At 46.5% G+C, this 21,548-nt stretch overlaps 1 pseudogene; it reads left to right on the top strand.

Annotated features, from left to right (window-relative positions):
- Nucleotides 1–2,212: 2,212 nt before the first annotated feature.
- On the top strand, nucleotides 2,213–11,144 carry LOC137208523 (RNA-binding protein 3-like; annotated as a pseudogene).
- Nucleotides 11,145–21,548: the final 10,404 nt, after the last annotated feature.

The following is a 21,548-nucleotide window of genomic DNA, read 5'->3' as shown; positions in this document are numbered from 1 at the left end:
AATTCATTTTGTATGATCCCATTTTATATGAAATGTCCAGGACAGGGAATTCTACATGTAGGGAGAAAGCAGTTTAGGGGTTGCCAGGGACTGGGGAGAGAGTGGGGAGAACCGGGAATGATTGCTAAGGGGTATGGGGTTTCTTCCTGCGGTGATGAAAATGCTCTGGAATCAGATAGTGGTGATGGTTGCACAACTCTGTGAGTACACTAAAAAACACTAAACTGTACACTTTAAAAGGGTGAATTTGTGTACGTGAATTACACCTCAATTAAAAAAAAAAGACCCGGTGTAAATTTTCACGTCCTGTAGGGACCCGTTCTCCAGCGCCCCCTAGGGGTGAACAGACTCTGGTGTGTTGCCTCCATCTTGGGCTGTGTTGAAAGAAGGACAGCTGGGGGCATGGAACAGGAGCCATTTCAAAGTAGGTCTGGCACGGGGGAAGATTTGCCCGGTAAATGCAGGAGTAGCTCGTGATGCCTGAGGCCAGGCAGTGCAGGACTCACAAGGTGTGAAAACAGGAAGGGAAAGTTGTCTGGAACTAAAGCAGCCACTCTCCCAGCCTCCCTCCTGTCTCTGCTCCAGGCTCCTCAGCCCCCGGGGGATGCTCTTCGTCTCTATTTATGTACGAATCCTCATGACTGCTCCTGAAGGCTCTACCCCTGAAGAGCTCAGCGCTGGCTAATATCTGACCCCGACACGGCATGCTCCAATTCTAGGAGACACAATCTGATAGGACTGAATCCAGCTTCTGGATTGATTCCCCCAGGTCAAAGATGTTCACCCACAGTCCAATTAGCTGTACCTCAGAAGAGGCTGGGGGAAATGGGCCATTTCTCTTGTATCTTAAGGATGGTCTGCACCACTACGCAGTAGGACAGACAGGGCCGAAGATCACTTTTGTTCTGTTTCTCTCTGTGTGTCGGCTTTGCTTCCTTACTGCAAGCTGGCGTTTTCCATGTGGCTGCAAGCAGCTCCTCCTTGGAGAAGGAAGGATTTGTCTGCTTCCAACCTGAAGAATCTCAGAGAAGGGACTTCCCTGGTGGCACAGTAGCTAAGAATTCCCCTGCCAGTGCAGGGGACTCGGGTTCGAGCCCTGGTCCGGGAAGATGCCACATGCTGCGGAGCAACTAAGCCCGTGAGCCACAACCACTGAGCCTGACCTTTAGAGCCCACGAGCCACAACTGCTGAGCCCGTGTGCCACAACTACTGAAGCCTGCACACCTAGAGCCCGTGCTCCGCAACAAGAGAAGCCACCACAGTGAGAAGCCCGCTCTCCGCAACGAAGAGTAACCCCCACTCGTCGCCACTAGAGAAAGTCCGCACGCAGCAGCGAAGACCCAGAGAAGCCAAAAATAAATATATTAAAAAAAAAAAAAAAGAATCTCAGAGAAGAATTCTGTTTGGTCGAGTTTAGGTCATGGGAAGGTCCTGAGGTCAGTGGAAACCCAGAGGATGGGTAATAATCCAGCAAGGTGCTCCCTCTATAGACATGGGAATGGAGTGGGCATGGCTCCCAAGAAGAGGACGGGATCCAGAACTACAAGGTCCTCTTTAGGGTCCATAAGAGTTGGAGATTAGGAGAGGATAAGACCACTAGCCTATCTGAGCAATATGTGAGAGCATCTTGGAGGAAGGTAGGAGTTGAGGAGTATTTCCATGACGGAAGAGTTATCGTCTGGTGCCTTCAAAGCTGCAAAGTCACTAGAACGAGGCATCGGGAACCATCTCAAGAGATTCTGATAGTCAGAGGCGCATCCAGGGAAGCCCTCACCAATAAAGCACCCTAATACACGTGCCTGGTACGAACCTAGCACGTGCTCAGTACTTTCACATGCCAAGAGCACCTCCGCAAATGAGTTCCTTTCCCTGCTTTTCAGATAAGGGGAACCGTGCCTCTGAAAGGCAAAGTCACCCATCCTAGTGGAGCAGGATTCCTTGCAGGGCTTCTGACTCCAGCTCAGACTCCTCCCGTTGTCGTGTACTGCCTCACCCTTTGCAGACCTCTGAGATGGTGCGGGGGGTCAGGGCCAGGGCTGGGTGTGGAGCCTGGATGTGTGCGGCCAGATGGAAGAAGCCCAGACCTCAGGAACTACAGTCACAGAGCATGTGGCCGTCGCTAGGCACGTCGAAGCTCCTGTGGGAGCTGCAGGGGCGGAAGGCAGGCGGAGTATGTGTGTGTCTGGGAAGCCACATCCTCCAAATAAACACATCCGTGAGGGAACTGGGGCACCTCCCTGTGACTGAAGCCATTGGTTTCTGAGCAGTAAACTGTGGCTGACCGGGAGACTGGCTGATGCTTCCAGGAAAGAAACTCATCTGATGCTCCACCAGCCCCAAGATGCCAGCCTCCAGGGCCTCCCCCAGCCCCCGACTCCAGATGTTGGAGCCCATCTCTGAGCTGACAGACCTGGAAGTGGTCACTTTGTTCCAGGGAAGTCTTGAGGGAAACGCAATCACTGCCTACACGTCCCTGTAGGGCTCAGATTTCGGGCAGAAGCAGCAGATGTGTCCTGGAAACACCAGAGACGACAGAGAAAGGAAGATTCCCACCCGACGGGACGAGAGACTCTGTGAGTGAGCGGGCTTCCGTGGTTAGAGGTGTACCAGCTGAGCCTGAATGGAGGAGAGACGAGGAGGGAATTGCAGCCACGCCGGTGGATTAGGCTATGTGACTTTCTTGGGTTTTTTTTGGGGGGGGGGGTTTACATCTTTATTGGAGTATAATTGCTTTACAATGGTGTGTTAGTTTCTGCTTTATAACAAAGTGAATCAGTTATACATATACATATGTTCCCATATCTCTGCCCTCTTACGTCTCCCTCCCTCCCACCCTCCCTATCCAGGCTATGTGACTTTCAAAGTCCTCCCCCAGCCCTGAACTCAAGCAGTACTCCCCCTCCTCCAAGCTTTATTTCCATTCCATTCCTTTTGTTCTAGGGAATACTTCTGTGATGAACCTTGCCGTTTGCTTCCCAGCATCCTTCCCACTCTCCCAGCGTTCCAGAGCAGCTGCCATGCAGTTCTGGTGGGACTGACCCTACCCCCAGCACTGGGAAGAGGCCTTGCTTTGCCTCAGTCAATCAGCATGACCCCGTCTCTTGCCAGAGCGATGGGTTACTGGGCAGGTAGGGACTGAAGATGAAAACAACCAGGGCAGAGCATTCCCCCAGACACAGGTTTTGGTTCAGGAGTGGGCACGGGACCTCAGTAGGACAAACTGGAGGGCAGCCCAGGACTACCATGTGATGGCTGTGGGAAGGGTCCCTCCCTGTCCCCGTGGGCATGACTGAAGCAGCACACACCCAATGTAACAGGTGCACACCATGCCCTCCCCATATCTCCTGTCCCATAGCCCATTGCCAGCTCTTGATTTCTGTTTTTTTTTTCAGCTGGAAACTTTTTCTGGCTGCTGGAGCCCCCTCTGCCTGCTCCCAGGACAGGCCAGAGTAGCTGGTCCACTCGGTAGGGTAACTCTGATTCATAGTTCCCCAAAATTCCTCAGTAGGATTGCACTCTAGTTTCCCAAAGATAATTTTCTTGATAACCTTTTATGGACTATTTCCCTTCTCTGTCTACTAGTGTTTCCTGGGATATCTTCCCAAATAAACTACTTATTCTCACATTCTCATCTCAGGATCTGGGGCCGGGGGTGGGGCTGGGAGAAGGGATCTAGCTTAAGGCACCTGGATTGTTGCTGACAGCCATCCTGAGGCTACACGGGAGCCAGTGTTATGATGAGACCAAGATATGGAAGAAGGCAGGACAATGAAACGTGGGTCCTTGGGAACACTGATGAGCTGTTGAATCCACCGTGCCTGAAGTCTGCCTTCCCTCTAGACATTTCATTTTTGTGAACAACACATTCCCTTTCTAGTTTAAGCTGCCTGGAGTTGGTTTTCTATTACTTGCAACTGAAAGCATGGTGAGCGATGTGATTCACAACGTGGATAACCTCAAGCATGGCCTTGCAGATTGGGGTGATGGACAATGAACGTTTGATAATGAGGCAGGGAGAGACAACCTGCCATGGGAGACGGAGGAGATGGACGCAGTTAAACTCGCATCTCTGCCACTTAGCATTTAAGTGGATGAGGCACTTACTTCCCCTCTCTAAGGCTCAGTTTTCTTATCCATAAAATAGGAGCCTTTCAGGGTTATTGTGAGTTCTGAAAAAATAACACTTGAAAAGTAGCTAGTCTGTAGCAAATGGTCAGTGAATCATAGGTATAACTGATAATAGAAGAAGGAAAAGAAGAAGGAGAAAGAGAGAACAGAGAAGAAAGAGAATTTATTCTGTGCCCTTGAAGACACTAGTGAACAGAAGTTCAGAGTGGGGGAGGAGAACAGGGCGTTGTTCAGACTGATTGGAGAGGGTCTACCTTGGGATTCAGGGAGGTAATAATAGTAGCTGACAGCTCTTTCTCTGCACCAGGCACTGTTCTGAGCCCTTTTCACTTGTAAATACAGTTAAGTCTTCTCAAAAACTCTATGAGGCACATACTAGTATTACCATCACTCACCACTTTGCAGAGAAGGCAATTGAGGCACAGAGAGGTTGAGTAACTTTCCCAAAGTCACACAGTAAGTATGTGTCAGAGTCAGATGGGAACCCAGGCGGTCTGAATGCAGAGCCCATACTCTTAACCTCTACTGACTCTTTTCAGCCCCAAGATAAGGGAAATGCCACAAACGTCGAACGGTTTTCATTACAGGATGAGGCGTCTGGGCTCTACCCATAGGCAGTAAAGCTTTACCGACACTGGCCTGGGGAGAGTGAGAACGTTGCATAAACCCCTGGTAATTGGTTAAATAGCTATGGAGTCATCCCAGGAACCAGATTTTCATCCCATTCTTCCCATGGTAACAAAACCTCCAGTGCATTTTCCAGAAGGGAAACCAGAGAGCTGAGAAGCTGTTCTTAACCCCTCTGAAAGATAAGAGATGATGTAGGAGAAAGAATGAAAGATAAAATAAAGTAAGAAAAACTTCCGAGTGCTTGTGAGACCCTGAACTTTGCCCTCATAAGAGGTTGGGAAACATCTTTTTCCAAAGAAGGCAGACTTTCACCCATCTTAGGATGGTTTCGGGGCTGAAGGAATACCATGGGACCCTTCAAAGATGAACTCCAGCAAAGGAGATAACTGTTCTTTCAAGTTTCATGTCACATAGCCCTTCACCCCAAGACCTAAAAAACGATTGCAAAGATATTTAAAAGCTACGAAATAAATACATCACAGTTTTCAGAAATAAGAAGAAGATATAGAAGTGAACCAGAAACTTGGAGGAACCTTTAGGAAACCCAAAACAGATGATGGGCTCTGAAAGGAAGAGGGAAAGCGTGGCACAGGGTATACATGGCTGTGATAGCCATGGTACGTCCAGGGCAAGGCATCTCGACTCAGCTGGAGTTCGGGAAGGGGACTGTGGCTGGAGCTATGACGTGGGGGAGGCCTTAGGATCCTGGCTGTGAGCGAGGGCTCTGAGGGGATGGAATCACCAAGGAAGAAGTCACTCTGGATAGAGTGAAAAGAGATCAGGGTGAAGGATATCAGAGGCTGGGCAGTTGGCTTCATCACCTCTGTCACGTCCCCCTGAAGGTTTGCTGTAAGACATTGTTTGTTAGGGAGGTGAGGGTGGACGTACCAAACAGGGACTAGAAAATGTTTGGGTTCCAGTCTGTTCATGGGGTCTCACTCTCTTTGCCCTTTCCTCCTGTCTCACCATTTGTGTCATCTTCCCAGGCTGAGCCTATCCACACATGACCTTGCTCTGAGGCCTCCAGCTCAGAATGTTGAGCCAATTCTCCTCCCTTCCCGACAGGTTCGGGCCTTCAAAGCCCTGAGGTCGGGACCGTTAAGGGCAGGGGGTTGGGACTCAGGCCCTGACTGGACGGGCACTGGGAGAGAGTTTGGGAGCAGAGGGTCTTCTCACAGGACTGGAGTCACAGCAGCCCTGACTTTACATCCCCAGGGAGATCAAATCTCTGCCTCTGAGAAAAGAAGGGGGGATACTTCTGGCCGAAACTGGTGGGTTGAACATTGACATGAGTGTTCACTCCATCCCACTAAAATGACAATAAAAAGGTCAAGATATAAACCCACAAAAATAATAGGACAAGGAGAGGGGATTATGCGACATAATTTTCCAGGGTGGAAAGCTGACTAGACAGTGTAAATGACTTAGCAGACCAGAGGGGACGGAATCACCAACGGGCAGGTAGGAAGCCAAGAAGCAAGTCGATCTACATTGCAGAACCCCTCACAGGCTTGGAAACAGAAGACATCCCTTTCCTCTGGAAGTGGGTGTGAAGGTGAAGCCAAAAAGAAGAATGATCGGTTAAAAGTCTGTTTAATTATCCAACTGATGTGAAAACTTACACCAACACAAAAACCCTCACACAAATGTTTACAGCAGCTTTATTCATAATTGCCCCAAACTGGAAGCAACTAAGATGCCCTTCTATAGGCGAATGGATAAACAAACACACAAAATTGTATATCCATACAATTGAATATTATCCAATGATAAAAAGAAATGAGCTATGAAGCTGTGAAAAGACATGGATGAATTTTTTTTTTGGCCACATTGTGCAGCTTGTGGGAGCTTAGTTCCCAGGCCAGGGATTGAACCGGGCCCTCGGCAGTGAACGCATGAAGTCCTAACCACTGTACCGTCAGGGAATTTCCACACGGGTGAATCTTAAATGCATATCGCTAGGGGGAAGAAGCCAGTTTGAAAAGGCTACATACTGTAAGATTCCAAATATATGACATTCTAAAAAAGGCAAAGCTATAGAGAAAGTAATTGCCAGGAAGCAGGGGAGGGATGAATTGGTAAACCACTGGGGATTTTTTTAAGGACTTTGAAACTGTCTTGTATGTAATGTAATGGTGCGTTTGTCAAAACCCATAGAACTTTATAGCACAGTGAAACTTAACATACGCAAAATTTTTAAAAAATCACTTAGGAGGTCATCAGACCCCAGGATGGAATGTATAATGTGACAAAACAATCTAACTCTATTGCAAATGTATAAATGAGCCTGACTGAAAGGGGCCAGGGCGGGAGGGGGGTAGGGAGAAGTTGCTGACCTAAGTAACTTTGGAAATGAAACAAGACTAAAGGCAAAAGAAACTGTACATAATCACTATATTCTAGTTGCACTCTAATGCTTTCCCACGAGTTTACAGGTTAACAGTTCTGATACTGCTATACATGTGCAGTGGAAGTGAATAATTAGGTAAATGCATGGAGACTGGTTTCTCACCGTTTGAGTGGGAGGTTACAAACAAGTAAGAAGAAGAGGCTAGGATGATCCATTTCTTAATGGATTCGAGTGGGAGGTAACAGTATGAATTTATATTTAACTTAGTATAGATACCATACAGATGGTTCCAGATAGAACTATTCATAGATATGTATATATATATGGTTTAGTGTACACACATACAATTTTTGCTCTGTCAGCTGAGCAAGCCTAGAAGCTACAACATCCCAGTATCAATGAACATACCCAGCACCCAGATCTCGGTTTCTAATACCTCTCTCCAATAAAAAGAACCAGGACTCCTCGGAAAAATGGCTGGTTCTAGAACTGGGGCAGGAAATATACAAACAAGCCTGGGATGGAAAAGTAAGAAAGTGCTTGCACATACATAATGCACACGCAATGGTGAGGGCATGTCCAAGGACAAGGGCACCAACTGGAAAAGCTCCTAACAGCCAAAGTTGGAACAGTGTGAGCAACTAAATAAAGTAGTATTGATTTATAACTCAAAGTATAAAATAAATGCCCATACTGATATAAATGATGATTAAATAAACAAGCAGAGGAGACTAGGCAAATCTCCTGTACAGAAGAACTCCAAATAATTTATGTACATACTCTGCCCTCAAGGAGGTAGAACCTAACACCCCAGTCCTTAAATATGGGTTGTGCATAGTGACTTCCTTCCGAAGATGACAGTATTGGGAGCTGGTGAAAAGAGTCACTTTAGAAGGGAGAAACCTGACAATCAGTACCTCAGTCAGGTGATCAAAGTTAGTATCATCGGTGACAAGCCATGTTGGTATCATGTCCTTTTGATGTAATATGATGAGAATGGTGCTGTTGCCTCTGTGGTCTTTCTCTCAAGAACACATAACCCAAGTCTAATCACTACAGAAACATCAAAAAGATTCCAGTTGAAGGACATTCTACAAGGTACCTGAACAGTATTTCTCAAAATTGTAAAGATAATTTTAAAAAACCTGAAAAGTTTGAGAAATTGTCATACCTAAGAGGAGCCTAAGGAGACATGAAAACTAAATAGAAACTTTATTTTTTAAATCCATAGAAACAATAAATGCTAGATAATGCTAGCTAGAACCTAGAACGCCTTGAAGAATCTACTCAACTAAAATATATAGGGGGGAAAGAAAGGAGGAGGAATAAACTGGGAGATTGGGATTGACATATACACACTACTATATATAAAATGGATAACTAATAAGAACCTACTGTATAGCACAGGGAACTCTACTCAATACTCTGTAATCACCTATATGAGAATAGAATATAAAAAAGAGTGGATATATGTATATGCATAACCGATTCACTTTGCTGTATAGCAGAAACTAACACAACATTGTAAATCAACTATACTCCAATAACAATTAATTTAAAAATAAAGTATATAGAAACACTTTCTGATAGAAGTTTTTGTTCAAGTTCATTCATTATAGGTACAGATTGAAGGTAAAAAAGCTGGATCTTTGGATGAACAAGTGATAGAAAAATATACATTTTAGTAAAATCTCATTTTAGGGTGACAAAATAATACCATCAAGTTCTCATTAAAAGAAGATTATTAGAAATTAGTGTAAATTACATCTTGTCTAGTATCACCACTTCTGATTTTAAAATTTAAGTCTACAAATAACATGAAAAGACATTAGATATTATTCTTGTAGACTGTTAAAACACTTGGGGAAAATGAAAATTTTCCTTTGGAATAAACTCAAGGTATTATGCCCAAAAAAGTCTAAGAAGCAGTTTAACCCCAGATCCATTCCCTCCCTCACTACACAGGTGGGGGACTGTCTGTTCTGCACCTCAGTAGAAGCCTGAAGCTTCACTATCTGGGGAAGATAAAATAAGGATATCCAGACAGGAAGACAGCAGACACAGATGGGTGTAGAGTGTTAAAAATAGGGATGAAATGGAAGTTTACTTACTAGATGGTGAAACTGCCGGTCTTCTTCCCCCACTCAAATCCAAAACTACTAGTAGCCATGTTTACAAGGTCCAGCAAGGACTGGGTAGGCAGGCTCCCCAACAAAATGTTGGCCTAGGGCTTCCCTGGTGGCGCAGTGGTTGAGAGTCCACCTGCTGATGCAGGGGACGTGGGTTCGTGCCCCAGTCTGGGAGGATCCCACATGCCGCGCAGCGGCTGGGCCCGTGAGCCATGGCCGCTGAGCCTGTGCGTCCGGAGCCTGTGCTCCGCAGCAGGAGAGGCCACAACAGTGAGAGGCCCGTGTACCACAAAAAAAAAAAAAAAAAAATGTTGGCCTGATTACCCTAGAGAGAAGCCCACAGTCACCAAGCACACACCTCTACCTCCAAAACACAAACATACACAGAGTGTACAGTCAGATTTTGGTGTCTTCCTCAGACAAGAACACAGACAAGAATCACCTGTTGTTTTGGGGAGAGCCTCTACTAAGAAATAAAAGCAACTGGGAGAAACAGAGGCTTGCGGGGAGAGGAACACTTCAGGAAAAACTATCACGAATATTTTCAGAGAGATGAGAAGAATTATTCCACACATGAAACAAAAAGAAGGAACTATTAAAAAGAAGATCCAGAGAACAAAAATGAGCTATTAGACGTTAAACATATAATAATAATAAAAGTTCAATACCTTAAGAGTAGGAAAAGGCACATCAAAGACTGGGAGAAAATATTTGCAAAACACACATCTGATAGAGGCTTGTATCTAAAATATACAAAGAACTCGTAAAACTGAACAATAAGAAAACCAACAACAAAAAAGAAAGAAAACCAACAAATAAACCAAAAAATAGACAAAAGATCTGAACAGATACCTCCTCAAAGAAGACATACGATGGCAAGTAAGCATATGAAAAGATGCTCAACATTATATGTCATTAGGAATTAACAAATTAAAATAACGAGGTACCAGGAATTATCTAAAAGCCAAAACACTGACAACACCAAATGCTGGTGAGGATGTGGAGTAACAGGAACTCTCGTTTATTGCTGGTGGGAATGCAAAATGGTCCAGCCACTTTGGAAGACAGTCTGGAATTTCTTACAAAGCTAAGTGTAGGTTTGCCATCTAATCCAGAGATGGTACTCCTCGGTATTCACTTAAATGAGTTGAAAACTTATGTCCACACAAAAACCTACACACAAATGTTTATAGCAACCTTATTCGTAGTTGCCAAAACCTAGAATCAATCAAGATGTCCTTCAGTAGATGAATTCAAGAAGTACCAAGAGCGTCCAGTCTCTCGGCTCCTTGGTGGTAACTGTCTCTTTGGCCTTTTTACTTCTTCATTTCCAGGACTCAAATTTACTGCCATGTCCTCTGAAGAAGAGAAGCTCTTCATGGGAGCCCACAACCTCAACACTGATGAGCAGGCTCTGGAAGACCACCGCAGCAGCTTCAGACCTATTTCTGAGGTGGTTATTGTCAAGGACTGGGAAACTCAGCGATCCCGGGGTTTAGGCTACATCATTATCGCCAATCCAGAGCATGCCTCAGACACCATGAGAGCCGTGAATGGAGAGTCTCTGGATGGTCGTCAGATCCGTGTAGACCACATGGGCAAGTCGGCCCTGGAGAACAAGAGGGGGTTCCTATGGGCATGGTCACAGTTACTCTAGAGGTCGTGGGGACCAGAGCTGTGGAAATGGCAGGTATGACAATCAACCTGGAGGATATGGATATGGAAGGTCTAGAGACTATGGCGGCAGAAGCCAGGGTGGTCATGACCGCTACTCAGGAAGAAATTACAGGGACAATTATGACAACTGAGTTGAGGCATGCACACCTAATATAGATACACAAGGAATGAAACTTCTTCTGATTCAGGACCATCCTTCCAAATGGCTGTATTTATAAAGATTTTTGGAGCTGCACTGAAACATCTGTTTTAGTACATCAACCTTTGTTTTTGAATTGAGCTCCCAAGGTACCTTGTTAAAGACCTTTCAGAAAGCTTCATGTGTTTTTTAAAATTTTTCTCCCATTTAAAGACAAATTCTGAGCCATTTGTAGAGTATGGGTATTTTTCCTTTTTTTTTTTTTTTTTTTTAAACCAGATTTTTAGTTCAGGCTCTCAGGATTATTGGTTCTGGCAAAAAATGTTTGGCCAGACTGATTGTTCTTAAAAATGTGTATCTAGGAACATTTTAAAAACCTGTGCACAATGTTTAATCACGGTTAGGAAGCAATTCCAACTGTTAACTACAAGAAATCAAGAACGTGATTACTTAGAGGTGTTTTATACTCCCGATCTCTGTCTGATTATATAGAAATTTCTTCAAAATATTTGTGTATTTTTTTTGTTTTCTTTTTTTTTTTGACCGAGCTGTATGGCTTGCAGGATCTCAGTTTCCCAACTAGGGATTGATCCCAGGCCACAACAGTGGAAGTCCAGAATCCTAACCACTAGGCCACCAGGGAACTCCCCTATATATATTTTTTAATACTGGAAGAAAAAAATATTCTGTTGTGTTTCATGAAGCATTTAGGACATCCTTCACCGAGTTGATTAAAAAGATGAAACCTGAAAACAAAACAAACAAAATAAAACAAAAAACAAGTACCAATACAAGCAAGTTATTTTGAAATATGCAAGTAAATATGGAAAGCATTGTTTAAAAGAGTTGAGAGTGGTTGCCTCTGGGGAAAAATAAATAGTGAGGACGGGGTAAGAAACTAGTTTTTGTTGTAACAAAAGAAGAATTTGCCTCTTAAACAGTGTTAGTGGATCACTGTGATAAAAGTAAAAGCAAAGATAGAGAAAAAGAAAAAAAGAACTGGAGAGGAAGGAAGACTCACACATAGACTGAGCCCCGACTCTGGGCCAGTGCTGTTCCAGACACATCTGCATGCTTTGTCTCTTGTAATCCCCACCAGCCCAGAGCATGTATCACTCTCCTGTGAGCCAGGTGATAAGACAGAGGCCCGGAGTCGCCAAGAGCATGCCTGGGGACACATATCTAACAAGAGCTGCCCAATCTGTTCATCTCCCTGCTCCCACCACTTTGGGCAGCTCCCACCAGCACGTTATTTTTCTTCTGAGTCAGTTCCTCTAAGGAGAAAAGGTCTTCCCCAAAGCCTTCCTCCAACCCCTGCTGACTTGGGGACAGAACTCTGTCAGTGATTTAATACAACCCAGATGGAAGGCTCCAATTGGCTCTTAAAGCATGCCTTTTGGGAGATTTGCAGATAAGCCTTGGGATGTGAGCGGAGAACAATAAAACAGGAGGGTGACAGAATATGAAGGCTGCGAGAGGGGGAGTCACTTAGGGATGAGTATGAACCTGACAAAGCAGCCTCGTCCACAGCTGTCAGGCCTGTGGCCGGGGTTTGGGGCTCGGCCACCAGCCCAGAATCTTAGAGTCAGAGACACATGTGCTCCACACATTCACAAATTCCAGAAACACTTTTGAAGACCCAGTGGCAGGCATTGGGGTGGGAGCTGGGATACAGTGTTGAATCAGACACAGACCTCTGCCTTGAAGGGCTCACAGACTAGCAAATGAGACAGAAAGATGGACGGATGGATAGCCAAATATTTACGATCCAGTGGGATCATAAATAAACATTACAGTAGAGGCAGGGACAGAGTATAAGAGGAGGACAAGAGAAGAGTCCTTGTTATGGAGGAAATGACGTAGGGCTGGGTCGTGAAGAATGAACAGACTCATGCCAGCAAAAGACGTTGGGAGGGGCACCCCAGGCAGAGAAAAGAGCAGGTGCAAAGGCATAGCAGCTTGAATGGATGGTGAATCATAGAAGCAGAGTGAAAGGAGCTCTCAGGGCTGTTTGGAGCAGCCCCGCAGAGCTCAGAGGAGCTGGTGTCGTGAGATATGACATCCATTCCTGGTCCCTCCTCTTCCTAGTGTTGTGACCTAAACAAAGTCACCTCACCTCTCTGAGCCCAAGTTTCTTCATCTATTTTAATGGGTATGATAGATTTTAATTTTTTTAACAACATGGAAATAATATATTACATTGCATTTTTTTTAAATCAAGAAATGTTGGGCTTCCCTGGTGACGCAGTGGTTAAGAATCCGCCTGCCAATGCAGGGGACAGGGGTTCGATCCCTGGTCCGGGAAGATCCCACATGCCGCGAAGCGACTAAGCCCGCTCGCCACAACTGCTGAGCCTGCGCTCTAGAGCCTGTGAGCCACAACTACTGAACCTGCGTGTCACAAGTACTGAAGCCCACGCGCCTAGAGCCCGTGCTCCACAACAAGAGAAGCCACCGCAATGAGAAGCCGGCACGCAGCAATGAAGACCCAACGCAGCCAAAAATAAAATAAATTAAATTAAAAAAAAAGAAATGTTATACACATGTGTCATGAAAAACAAGTTTCTTGGTCCAGTCCTTTCTACCCCTGACTCACTTCCTCAAGGCAACCTCTTTTAAACACCTATATTTTTGTTTACTTAGGTGGTAAGCCTCTGAAATTATTCCGTTTCTTGATTTACAGATTTTAGGTAATCTATTGACTCCACGGTATGAAAAATGAAAATTTAGTTCACATAAATGCCCTTCTTTTTCTTTTCCTCTCTGTTTTGCCTGCTTATCTATCTATCTGTCTAGTCTATCTATGTCTTCTTCTGTTTACATTTGAACATTTAAACAATGTACTTACTCTTCTATCCCTTGTTTGTTTTATCAACTCTGGTCAATATCTCAGCAATCTTGTATGAGAATTAGACTATTAACTTCTCCACTTGTTATTTCATTTCCCCACCTCTAATTCAAGTATTCCACTGACTATACATTTATTTTTATATTGTCAAAAATCTTAACATTGCCATTCTATCTTCAATCATCACTGAGTTTCTATGCTTTGTCTACAAATTGTTTCTAAAAATTGAAAACAGTGTTTATATTCTTATGACTACATATTGTTTACTACGTAACCAATAGGATGCTATAATTATATTACCTCGATTGGGTTTTTTTGCCTTTTTTTCTTTTTTTTTTTTTTTAATATGTTGTCTTTTGCCTTTTTTAAAAAAATTTATTTATTTATGGCTGTGTTGGGTCTTCGTTTCTGTGCGTGGGCTTTCTCTAGTTGTGGCAAGCGGGGACCACTCTTCATCGCGGCGCGCGGGCCTCTCACTATCGCGGCCTCTGTTGTTGTGGAGCACAGGCTCCAGACGCACAGGCTCAGTAGTTGTGGCTCACGGACCTAGTTGCTCCACGGCATGTGGGATCTTCCCAGACCAGGGCTCGAACCCGTGTCCCCTGCACTGGCAGGCAGATTCTCAACCACTGAGCCACCAGGGAAGCCCTTGCCTTTTTTTCTTGACATTTATAATCGCCTTTCTTTTTCCCCCTGCATTACCTTATTTTGCCCTATCCCTAAATTCTTCCAGTGTCTCTAGGATAACATAAAATCTATGTAATTTCTAGATTGTGAGCTCCACAAGGGCAGACATTTTTATCTGTTTTGCACACTGTTGTGTGTCCTCAATCTGCCATCTTGAACCTGAAGTCAGAAGTTTTTTTTATCTACCTCTCAAGACTATTTTTTTGGTCGTGCCGCATGGCATGTGGGATCTCAGTTCCCTGACCAGGGATTGAACCCATGCCCCCTGCGGTGGAAGCGTGGAGTCCTAACCACTGGAGCGCCAGGGAATTCCCTGAAGACTATTTTAAGAGGCAATTGTGCCAAAACAACTATTTAAATGTCAAGTAGGACTTCCCTGGTGGCGCAGTTGTTAAGAATCTGCCTGCCAGTGCAGGGTACAGGGGTTCGATCCCTGGTCCGGGAAGATCCCACATGTCGCAGAGCAGCTAAGCCCCTGCGTCACAACTACTGAGCCTGTGCTCTAGAGCCCATGAGCCACAACTGCTGAGCCCACGTGCCACAGCTACTGAAGTCCTTGCGCCTAGAGACCGTGCTCCACAACAAGAGAAGCCACCGCAGTGAGAAGACCCAACGCAGCCAAAAATAAATAAGTAAATAAATTTATAATAAATAAATAAATGTCAAGTACTATACACATGAAATTATTATTTCTATTAAATTTTTTTATTTTTATTTTATCCATCACCTCCCAGACTGATGACTGTTCAACCTCTGTATGCAGTAATGAGAAGCTCACTTTCTATATTTAGGCATCTCTGATTCCTAAAACATCTTTCCTCTATTAAGCTTAAATTTGCATCTCCATACTTTCTTGCTATTAGGCCTAGCTCTTCTTTCTAGGATCTTAGCATGTCAGACAGCTCATTGCCTCCTGGGCCTTCCTTCAGAAACAGGGCAGCCACATCGTGACCTGCCTGGTGCTCATCTGTAGAGTTTACTCCCAGCTCCTCCCTTCATTTCCCCGACCATGCAAGTTCCCACCCTTCACTGTCCTGACCATGCTGCCCAAAGGGCAGAGCCTACAGCTGCCCACAGACTCTAGGCCCATCTCAATCCTCACAGTAGACAGTAAGTATATGAATGGTATTATTTTCTTAAACTCTCAATCCTTAAAACAGCATGAGGACCAAATATAGAAAACAACAATCTCTCTCTCATTTAAAATGTCAGGTCTTGTTAATACACAAAATATGTACTGAAAGGCCAGCATTGACACTCTGCCTTATTACTGCAATCACAACACAGCCTCCTTACATGGAGTTCTTCTCAAACCAGGTCCTCACATCCGCTTGCTCCACAACCCCAGCCCAAGGACACAAACTGGTTTGTGGTGAGTTTTTCATTTGTTTGTGCAAAACAGAAAAATTGAGGGCAATAGAGTGAATGTTCCATAAAGTTAAATTTATTAATTTAGAGGACTTTTCTTTATTCAGACACTCTGTTCCTCTTCCTTGTTTTGGTATTGAAATAAAAGTATCGATATTAAACTTTGTATTAAAATTATTTTATAAAATGATGAGTGATTCCCATTCAAAGGTTCAAGGAACTACATTTTGGGAAAACTGAAGTGCAGATCAGATCATATTTTAATGGACTTCTTGGAAAATAAAAAGTAGGGAACCTTATTTAGCGCTCCAAATTGCAGGCAGTGGACACGGGGGTGGGGGGTTGTTGCTTATACGCCCTTAAAATCCAGGAGTCTGGGAACTGGGCTAGATGGGTAGAGAGTAGAAATCCAGACGGTCTCTGATGTTAGTGGCAGGAACTTTAGGTCTGTTCTGAGCACGTGCAATTACCTTTGCTACCCTGAAGATCAGCCCGGGGCAGTGGTGTGTGAGTTAGGCAGGGTTGCTGGATGAGATGGTAAACTGGGACGGGACCAGGGCCGACTTGCTGCGGCTCAGGCTATGGCGCGGGCTGGCTCGTGGGGCATTGGAATGAGTCTTCTCATCTTTTCCTCTCTTGGAGATATTGGCCAGGAGGGCCTGTGCCTGTACTTGTTACAAATGAATGGAGGGAAGAGGTTTTGTTATACTAAGATGGGTAGAGCTAAGCATCCAGTTAGTGACAAAAAATGAGGTATCAGAGGACTTTCCTGTCGAATAACCTGGGGAATGCTACATTTAACAAAATCCTACAGGCTTATTCACTACAGGGCTTTTAACATGTGCTAACTCCATGTGAGATGCTTAATCTCCAGGAATCAAATATGCTATGTTTCCTCAAATTATGGACCCTTTACCCAGAAATGACTATGGAAAATAGGGGAGAAACATGATGAAGAGGTTTGACAGGCTAAGATCATAGAAAGCCTTGAACCTGAGGTTCTCAGTCCTTCCTGTGTATGAGAGGAATGTGGGCTGAGTATTAAAAATGCAGACACCTGGGCCTCATCTCCTGACAAGAGGTCTGGAGCAGGGCCCAGGAATCTACATGTCTACAAACTAATTCCCACGCGAGGGCTCTAGGGACCGCACTTTGCGAACGTGGAGTGCAGATGAGACGGTATCCACAAACAGAAGGCCTGGAAGCTGCAGTTCAGACGGCGTGCATGAACTCACGCCTCTGAGCAGGCAGAAGTCTGGGGCTGAGAACCTCGTGGGCAACTCCACCCCTGCCCAAAGGAATGGGAGTGGGGAGAGCTGAGCCGTCTTCTCTCTGTCAGAGCAGAGGACATCCCAGCAAAGCCACTTGTCTTCCCCCTGGTGTCTGAACAAGATACTGCAGGTCAAGGCTCACAGACCTAGAGAGCAACAGACCGGCAGCTGCCCTGGGAAAAGTAAGTGGACAAGACTCAGCCCAAACCTTGCCTCTTCCAGAAAACTTCTCTTAATTTCATCCTCTCATCGGTGCTCCGAGAGTTTCTGAAACATATCACTTCACTCTGCCATGCCTCCTTCTGATGTCTCTGAAATGGTGATTTTCGAGCTTATGGGGACACGGAGAGCTTTATTTCAGAAAGTGCAGAGCCTTAGGGGTACTTTTACAGCTGGAGGTAGACATATGCTAATTAGAGCTATGAAGATAACCATCAAGGAACAAATACCAGCGATGTAGCTGGACAGGGAGAAAGGGGGAGGGCAGATAGAATAATCTCCCATCTCATACGGCCGAACCTCAATAAAGTAGGTAACTTAAGAGACAGCAGAAAGGCTACATACTGTCACCCTCCATTTCTATGACATTGTGGAAAGGGCAAAATCATGGAGACATCAATTGGATCCATGGTTGTTAGGGAAGATTTGAGGATGAGCTGGAGAGGGTAACTGCTTTGCAATCAGGCGTGGAGGCAGGAGGAAGGGGAAATATACTGGGGAGCGGGAGTGGGTTAGAGAAAGTCCCAGAAAGCATCCTACCTCGGCGGACCATGCCACAGTAGTGCGGAAAACAGCCTGCTGGGCTGTGCACAGCACTCTCCCAACTCTGCCCTGGCCGCTGACTAATGTCTTAGGGATGTAAGAGGCCCAGGAAAGGATGCTGCCAAGGATTCCAGGAGGGGCAGGTCACAGAATCTTGGGTAGGAACGAGAACAACAATAAGAGCAACTGACTTGATTCAAGCTTCCCATTTGCCCAGCACGGTATGCTGTAGACTTTACATGTATTGTCTCATCCAATCCTTGTAACAGTTTTTGGCATTATTACCCCCATGTAACAGAGGAGGAGACTACTGGAGCCCAGAGATGTTAGGTAATCTGCACAAAGTAACACAGCTAATAAGAGAGAACAGGATTGGAACACAGGCACCTCTGTCTCCAGAGCCCTAGCCCTTACCCACCACCATGCAGGCCATCTCCCGTCACCCCAGCGATGGCAGAGTCTCTTCCAACACCTTCCTGCAACGTGCCCATCCTGCCTTGACTTGCATACCTCTGTTGGTGGGTACGCATTATTCCCCTGCGAAGGTCGTGCTTCAGTGGACTTAACATTGACTTCTGAATACATTCACTCATAGCCCAGTTACCCCTCCCGGCCCTGAGATCATCATTAGTGCTGCCCGTCAAACATTTCCATCTGCTCCTGGGCCCTGGGTGGGTCTGCACTTCCAGCCCCCTGAAATTACGTGTTTCCACGTGACTTCCTTCAACCAATGAAATGTGAAGCTTTAGAAGTCAGGGTGCGGTTCACCTCTTTACTCTGCCACGGTGTTTGGGGGGCAGGGGATGCTCACGTCTGGAGGAAACCCCAGTTGGCTTGGATCCCTGAGTGACCAGGATGAGCAGAGCCCCTCCTGCCCTGTACTGTGATGTCAGCAAGGAATGAGCCTTGGGTGCGTAAGCCACTGAGACTTGGGGATTGTTCCTCATCGCAGCCGAACCTAGCCTGTCCTGGCTGAATCGGTCCCACAGAGCAAGTCAGTCTGCAACAACCCAGCCTCCTCTCAGCCTTCTCTAAGCTAGTCAGCCCGTTTTTTTCCAGCTGAGCCTCCTATGACTTGGTTTGTTGACTTGTCACCTGATCTTCTCTTCTAGACAGATTGCAACGTGAGAACTCTTGCAGGAGCAATTGGCGGAGCTGCTGCCTCTCCCCTCCCCCTCAGCTCTCGACCTCAGTTATGCAGCCGTGATTGCACTAAGCCTTGGGCAGGCAAATAAGTCTTCCCTCTCCCTGGGGTTCCATTCTGACCTGCCTGGTTCCAATTCTTTGGGCCCTGGCTAAAAAGAACACTCAGGATTTGGAATTAGAGTGACCTGGGTTTATATCATGGCTCTACTACTAACTTACTGAGTCACTGTGGGCACGTTACTTAACCTCTCTGAGACTGTTTTCACAAAGGGATAGAAACAATAAGACCCAACCTTGATATAGTTAGAAGTACCAGGTCAAGTGCCCAGCACCTCCCTGGCATCTAGTGGGCCTGTACAGATGTTATTTCCCCTCTTTTCCTCCTAAACTCCACCTCCTTCAGGTTCACAAAATGAGGGGCGCAGAAGGCATTTTTGGAATGAGGCCCCAGGTGGCTCCTCTACCACTGCTGTGCCCTAATCCCCACGTCTCAGGCCACTCAGGGGCCCCTCCTACGTCCCCTCCCAGGTCGCAGCTGTCTGCTCCCCCTTCCTCCCCCTCTCCGTCTCAGGGGGCTGGGAGAGAGGGAAGTGGACGCCAGGGTGCAGATGTTCAGAGTTCAGAGAAGGCTGCTGAGCTAATCCCAGGTCTGCTGGTGAGACTGGGCCAGCGCCTCAGAAGTGGGCGTCCAAGAGGCCCTCTCCTGCCTGCCGGCAGCCTGAGGCTCAGCTCGAATTTCCGAGGCCCCAGCTCGGGAACAGCTGCGTGGCTTCCCCTCCCCTGCCTCCGTTTTCTCTCCTCTCTCCTCCCGACATGAGTCAAGTAGACAGTGGGGCAGGGCTAGCCAGGGGTCTGGATGGAATCCAGAAGGCTCCCAGCCACTCAACCCAGGTCTCTAAACCCCCAGGGAGCTCAGATACACAGGGTTTCTTGGGCCTTTCCACTCCCTACTGCTCTCATCTGGCCAAAAATCTCAGGCCCAGCTTTGATGTTTGGATTGGTGTCCACCCCTCTGCTCCGAGCCTGGCTGGCCTTCACAAGACAGCTCCCCAGTGCCGCGGGCAGGACTAGACTTGGGGTGGGGCCTCTTGGTTCAGTGGTACCCTCACCTACAAGCCTCCGCAGCTTCCTCCTCCCCCCGCCCAGTTCCTAAATGCCTCTCCCAACTGTCTCCCAGGGTGCTGGATCTCTGACCTCCCTTTTCACGTCCCTGTCAACAGCCCCCCACCTCACCCTCTGCCAGCAGAGGTACGTGTGCATGCTCGCCACCACTTCCTGAATGTTTGGTACATGAAAAGCTTGTTTCCTTTTATCCTCAACTGTCTTGCTTTTTCCTCTTTGACAAATAAGGAAATGGAGAACCAGAGAGGCTAACTTGTTCACAGAAATAGGAAATAGCAAAGTCAGGATTTTGAACCCAGTTCTGATGTGTTGATGATTTTTGAGCCCAGGCCCTCTCTCCACCCAACCACCTGGCCTAGTAAACACCAGCCCGGTCCTCTGGCCTGGAGCACGCAGAGCAGCTGCACCTGCTAACTTACGTACCGAGCACCCTGGGAGCCGTGGATATACGTGTGCCATTTCAGCTGAACACATCTGGCCAAGGGCGAGAATGAGGAGAGGATGATTTAGCTAGTGATTTAGGAAGCGGGCAATGGGAGGGCTGAATCCACCGCCCTTGGCTGGGTCCCCAGTCTCCAGCACAGTTCCTTTTCATGCTGGGAGTGATTCTGGATGAATATAGGGGTACCGTTTGTGTGTGACCTTGAAACACAAGCCTGCTACCACTCAAGGATCTGAGCCCGGGCGGGAGGGAAGCCCACCCCCCTGGGTGTATTGAGGGGCTGCGTGGAGGGTCCCCCAGCTGTCTTTTAAGATGTCTTTAAGGGTAATTTTGACTCTACACAGTCCCTGCATGTGATTGTGAACTAACTCTAAACATGAATAGTTGTTCCTTACTCCCAGGGAACTGGCCTATAATGGTTGGATTCCAGAAATGGGGGGAAGTCAGGGGAGGAGACTGGGGACCTGGGGCCTTTCGGGACCTCAGTCTCACACTGTGAGGTCCCAGGAGCTCCCCCTTGTCCCTCTCCATCTAGGTCTTCAGTGTGGAGCCATGAAGGAGTGTTGGACAGGGAATGAGTTCTGTTTCTGCGGTGGGACCCTGGGCAGGTCACTTACACCCACAGTTGCCTCAACTGTCCGATGAGGCTGCAATGCTGATGAGATGCTAGAGGCCCCTGGGGACTCCACCTGGGCTGGGGAAGGCTCAGAACACTGGCCTAGGGGCAGCCCCGCCTCCAGTACCGGCTGTCCTGCCTGAGGCCCCTCTGCCACCAGTGGTGGTTGCTTTGGGTTCGGGGCTGGCTACTAGATCTGCTTCCACGGATGGTGTCATCACCTCATTTTCTA

Source organism: Pseudorca crassidens, chromosome 16 (assembly GCF_039906515.1).
Source record: "Pseudorca crassidens isolate mPseCra1 chromosome 16, mPseCra1.hap1, whole genome shotgun sequence".
In the NCBI taxonomy this organism is placed as follows: Eukaryota; Metazoa; Chordata; class Mammalia; order Artiodactyla; family Delphinidae; genus Pseudorca; species Pseudorca crassidens.
Note: the sequence above shows the minus strand (reverse complement) of the source record. Positions and strands in the feature narration are given on the sequence as shown.